Below are 6,123 nucleotides of genomic sequence, written 5' to 3' on the forward strand. Positions count from 1 at the left end.
AAAATTAGCCAGGCGTGGTGGCACACGCCTGTGGCCCCAGCGACTTGGGAGGCTGAGGCAAGAGAATCGCTTGAACTCAGGAGGTGGAGGTTGCGGCGAGCTGAGATCGCGTCACTGCACTCTAGCCTGGGCAACACAGTAAGACTGCATCTCAAAACAAAACAAAACAAACGCTGCAACCTATATAGTTCAGAGATCTGAAATGGGTTTTCTTTGAAATTCTGGAATCAGGCAACACCTCATTTCATCAAATCGAATTAGCTACTAAAATGCCAGGTGTTTGGTCTAGGTCTTGCTGCCCTCCGCACAGGAAGCCAATCACCGAGGCAACAAGGATTGCCAGGGAGGAAGGCTTTATCCTGCCACTGCAGTCAAGGAGAAGGGGTGGTAAAGTCCCACATCTCCCTGACCAACTAAAATTGGGGAGTTTATATAGCTGGGGAATGGGAGAAAACAAATTCAGGGAGGGTGTTAAGGAAGTAATCTTGATGTCTGATGGGGTCTGGCCTCTCATTGTCTGGATGTGATGATCTGATGAGTTTCAGTTCCTTGCCTGATGGTCAATTTCCTGAGGAAGGAACCGAGATGAGACAAATGTAAGTTTCAAGTTTTAAGACTAGGGAGGATCCATTTCTATGTTTATTCAAATAATCATAAGTATTCGTTTTATGGAACAATTGGACCAGTTTCAGAATGTTTCCATGAGCTGAGCAGACAACATTAGGGGTTCTTTTTCTTTCTTTTTAAAGTCTGTTAAACCTTCCACTTTTTTTTTTTTTTTTCTGAGACAGAGTCATGCTCTGTCGCCCAGGCTGGAGTGCAGTGGCGTGGTCTTGGCTCACTGCAACCTCCGCCTCCCGGGTTCAAACGATTCTCTTGCCTCTGCCTCCCAAGTAGCTGGGACTACAGGCACCCACCATCAAACCCGGCTAATTTTTGTATTTTTAGTAGAGATGGGGTTTCACCATGTTGGCCAGGCTGGTCTTGAACTCCTGACCTCATGATCCGCCCACCTCAGCCTCCCAAAGTGCTGGGATTACAGGCATGAGCCACCATGCCCAGCCAAACCTTCCACTTTTTCAAAGCAGGTTTTATTTATTTATTTTGAGATGGAGTTTCACTCTTGTCGCCCAGGCTGGAGTGCAGTGGTGATCTCAGCTCACTGAAAAAGAGGTTGGTTTTATAGACACAAAAAGGCTGAGTAAAGCAGAAATAGAAAACAAAAAGTGGATTGGTCTTTTCAAAGTTACTTTTCTTGTCAAGTTTAGAGCAAAGGAGACTTTATCGTGCTGGCTAAAACAGACCTGTTCAGGGACTTTTTTTTTTTTTTTTTGAGACAGTCTCACTCTGTCACCCAGGCTGGAGTGTAGTGGCACAATCTTGGCTCACTGCAGCCTCTACCTCCTGGGTTCAAGCGATTCTCCTGCCTCAGCCTCCCAAGTAGCTGGGACTACAGGCGTGTGCCACCTTGCTCAGCTAATCTTTGTATTTTTAGTAGAGACAGGGTTTCACCATGTTGGCCAGGATGGTCTCAATCTCCTGACCTCGTTATCCACCCGCCTCCCAAAGTTCAGGGATTACAGTCATGAGCCACAGTGCCTGGCCTTCTTTTTTTTTTTTTGAGACAGAGTCTGGTTCTGTTGCCTAGGCTGGAGTGCAGTGGCACGATCTGGGCTCACTGCAATCTCCACCTCACAGGTTCAAGCAATTCTCGTGAGTCAGCCGCCTCCCAAGTAGCTGGGATTACAGGCACCCGCCGCCACACCCCGCTAATTTTTTGTATTTTAGTGGAGATGGGGTTTCACCATGTTGGCCAGGCTGGTCTTGAACTGCTGAGCTCAGGTGATCCGCCCGCCTCTGTTCATGGATTTGACTATTCCCTCCCTTTCTCTCTCTCCCTCTCTCTCTCTCTCTCTCTTCCCACTTCCTTCCAGTTCTCGATTTCTTGGAAAACCAGAAAAACAACTTAGTTTCAGCTTGGTGGTGTAAAACTTCTGCCTAAGGGACTTTATTTTGGTTTAGTCTTTTGGGCCCTAGTGCAGGAACTCAGTCCAAACCAATGGCTTCCTGTAAACTTTATTTAACACCGTTCCTTGTCCCATATTATTGCCTTCCCGGTACCAGAAAAAGGGGTCCCTGGCCGGGCGCGGGGGCTTACACCTGTCATCCCAGCACTTTGGGAGGCCAAGGCGGGTGGATCACCTGAGGTCAGGAGTCTCAAACTCCTGTTTGAGTTGCCTGGCCAACATGGCAAAACCCCAACTCTACTAAAAGTACAAAAATTAGCCGGGCGTGGGGGTGGGCACCTGTAATCCCAGCTACTCTGGAGGCTGAGGCAGGAGAATCGCTTGAACCCGGGAGGCGGAGGTTGCAGTGAGCCAAGATCATGCCACTGCACTCCAGCCTGGGCGACAAGAGCGAGATTCCATCTGAAAAAAAGAAGAAAGGGTCGGGCACGGTGGCTCATGCCTGTAATCCTAGCACTCTGGGAGGCCGAGGCGGGAGGATTGCCTGAGCTCAGGAATTCGAGACCAGCCTGGGCAACATGGTGAAACCCCGTCTCTACTAAAATACAAAAATATATATATTAGCCGGGCGTGGTGGTGGGCGCCTGTAGTCCCAGCTACTCGGGAGGCTGAGGCAGGAGAATTGCTTGAACTTGAGAGGCAGAGGTTGCAGTGAGCTGAGCTCGAGCCACTGCACTCCGCCTGGGCGACAGAGTGAGACTCCATCTCAAAAAAAAAAAAAAGAAGAAAGAAAAAGCGGTGCTATCCAGACCCCAAGAGAGGGTTCCTGGATCTCGTGCAGGAAGGAATTCCAGAGGAGTTTCAGAGTGCAAGGAAAAAGGAGGGTTTATTGAAAGCTACTCAGTTGGCCAGGTACGGTGGCTCACACCTGTAATCCCAGCACTTTGGAAGGCTGAGGCAGGTGGATCACCTGAGGTCAGGAGTTCGAGACCAGCCTGACCAACATGGAGAAACCCTGTCTCTACTAAAAATACAAAATTAGCCGGACGTGGTGGCACATGCTTGTAATCCCAGCTACTTGGGAGACTGAGGTAGGAGAATCGCTTGAACCTGGGAGGCGGAGGTTGCGGTGAGCCGAGATTGTACCATTGTACTCCAGCCCGGGCAACATGAGCAAAACTCCTTCTCAAAAAAAAAAAAAAAAAAAAAAAGAAAGCTACTCAGTTACAAAGTAGGGCATCCTCAGAAAACAAGAGGAGGAACACCTTGTCTTTGTTTTAAGGGTTTTTTTTTTTTTTTTTGAGACAGAGTCTTGCTCTGTCACCCAGGCTGGAGTGCAGTGGCACGATCTTGGCTCACTGCAACCTCCACCTCCCAGGTTCAAGTGATTCTCCTGTTTCAGTCTCCTGAGTAGTTGGGATTCAGGCATGTACCACCGCGCCCAGCTAATTTTTATATTTTTAGTGGAGACGAGGTTCACCATGTTGGCCAGGCTGGCCTTGAACTCCTGAGCTCAAGTGATCCTCCCAGCTCGGCCTCCCAAAGTGTTGGGATTACAGACGTGAGCCACTGTGTCCAACCGGTTTTAAGTTTTTCTTATATAGTGGTCTTATCTGTGTGAAAGCTATGTCCACGTGCGGTTGGGCTGACAGCGTGAGAAAATGTAGTACTTTGTCGACTTAAAGAAAGTTATCCTGGCTGGGTGTGGTGGCTCACACCTGTAATTCTAACATTTTGGTAGGCTGAGGCCAGCAGATCACTTCAGCTCAGGATTTCCAGACCAGCTTGGGCAACATGGCGAAACCCTGTCTCTACAAAAACTGCAAAATATTAGCCAGGTGTGGTGGCATCTATAGCTCCAGCTACTCGGAAGGCTGAGGTGGAGGATCACCTGAGCCGGCAAGTGGAGGCCGCAGTGAGCTATGATTGCGTCACTGTACTCCAGCCTAGGTGACAGAGCGAGACCCTGTCTCAAAAAATGTACATACATATCCTTGCCATTTTAGTGCCTAAGTACATTACACCATGACTATAATGATATTTTCTTTCTTTCTTTCTTTTTTTTTTGAGATGGAGTTTCACTCTTGTCGCCCAGGCCGGAGTGCAATGGTGCAATCTCAACTCACCGCAACCTCCGTCTCCCGGGTTCAAGTGATTCTCCTGCCTCAGCCTCCCAAGCAGCTGGGATTACAGGCATGCACCACCACGCCCAGCTAATTTTGTATTTTTAATAGAGACGGGGTTTCTCCATGTTGGTCTGGTTGGTCTCAAACTGCCGACCTCAGGTGATTCGCCCACGTCGGCCTCCCGAAGTGCTGGGATTACAGGCGTGAGCCACCATGGCCGATATCTTTTTCTTTTTTACTTTTCTTTTTTTTTTTCTGAGATGGATTCTCGCTCTGTCGCCCAGGCTGGAGTGCAGTGGCGCAATCTCGATCTCAGCTCACTGCAACCTCAGCCTCCTGGGTTCATGCAATTCTCCTGCCTCAGCCTCCCAAGTAGCTGGGATTACAGGTTCCCACCACCATGCCTGGCTAATTTTTGTATTTTTAGTAGAGATGGGGTTTCACCATGGTGGCCATGGTGACCAGGCTGGTCTCGAACTCCTGACCTCAGGTGATCCACCCTCCTCGGCCTCCCAAAGTGCTGGGATTACAGGCATGAGCCACCGCTCCCAGTGACTATAACGATCTTAAAAGCATATATTGCTATGCGATATCAGGACATCTGGACCTTCCATCGTTGTAGGAGTGTGTCTTCCTAGGCATTTTTAAGATGTTTTCTCAATTGTAAACATCTTATGACCCTGGGTCGTGACTGGCAGCGAATGCGCTTTGTTAATTTTAAGATGGAGTTGATTTTTGGCCAGGTGCAGTGGCTCATGCCTGTAATCCCAGCACTTTGGGAGGCCGAGGTGGGCAGATCACCTGAAGTTAGGAGTTCAAGACCTGCCTGGCCAAAATGGCGAAACCCCGTCTCTACTAAAAATACAAAAATTAGCCAGGTGTGGTGGTGCGTGCCTGTAATCCCAGATACTTGGGAGGCTGAGGCAGGAGATTCACTTGAACCCGGGAGGCGAAGGTTGCCATGAGCGGGGATCGAGCCACTTCACTCCAGCCTGGGTGACACAAAGAGACTCTGTCTCAAAAAAAAAAAAAAAAAAATGGAGTTGATTTTAAAATGGTGTCACCCTGGCTCTCCTATGCGCCTGTTTCCCTAACATTCTGATCATTCCCCATGCCCTGAAATGGTCTTTTTTTGTCTATTGTCTGTCTGTCCCATCAGACAGTGATCCCTGTGAGGATGGGAATCTTGTGTCTTCTCTTTTTTCTTTTTTAAAGTAGCGATGGGGTCTTGCTATGTTACCCAGGCTGGTCTTGACCTCCGGGGCTCAATCACTCCTCCCACTTCAGCTTCCCAAAGTGCTGGGATACCAGAGGTGAGCCACCTTGCCTGGCTGGAGTCTGAGGTCTTGTTCTCTCATGGGTCCGCATTTAGTGAGCAGGTCATCTTGTTAGAGGCATTTGAAGCAGAGCGACTCCATTTTGAGTAGGGGCTGGGTAAAACAAGGCTGAGATCTACTGGGCTGCATTCCCAGACGATTAAGGCATATTGAGTCACAGGATGACATAGGAGGTTGGCACAAGATACAGGTCATAAAGACCTCGCTGATGAAGCAGTTTGCAGTGAAGAAGCCGGCCAAAACCAAGATGGGGACAAGAATGACCTGTGGTCGTCCTCACTGCTACACTCCCACCAGCGCCATGACAGTTTACAAATACTGTGGCAGGCTGGGCGTGGTGGCTCACACCTGTAATCCTAGCACTTTGGGAGGCTCAGATGGGCGGATCACTTGAGGTCAGGAGTTCGAGACCAGCCTGGCCAACATGATGAAACCCTGTGTCTACTAAAAACACAAAAATTAGCCAGGGATGGTGGAACGTGCCTGCAATCACAGCTACTTGGGAGGCTGAGGCAGGAGAATCACTTGAACCCTGAGGTGGAGGCTGCAGTGAGCCAAGATCGCACCACTGGAGGAGGAGGTTGCAGTGAGCCAAGATCGCACAACTGCCCGTCAGCCTGGGCAACAGAGCAAGACTCCTCAAAAGATAAATAAATAAATAAACAATTGCCACAGCAACATCAAGAAGTTACT

This window comes from Pongo pygmaeus, chromosome 20 (genome assembly GCF_028885625.2).
Source record: "Pongo pygmaeus isolate AG05252 chromosome 20, NHGRI_mPonPyg2-v2.0_pri, whole genome shotgun sequence".
NCBI classification, from domain to species: domain Eukaryota; kingdom Metazoa; phylum Chordata; class Mammalia; order Primates; family Hominidae; genus Pongo; species Pongo pygmaeus.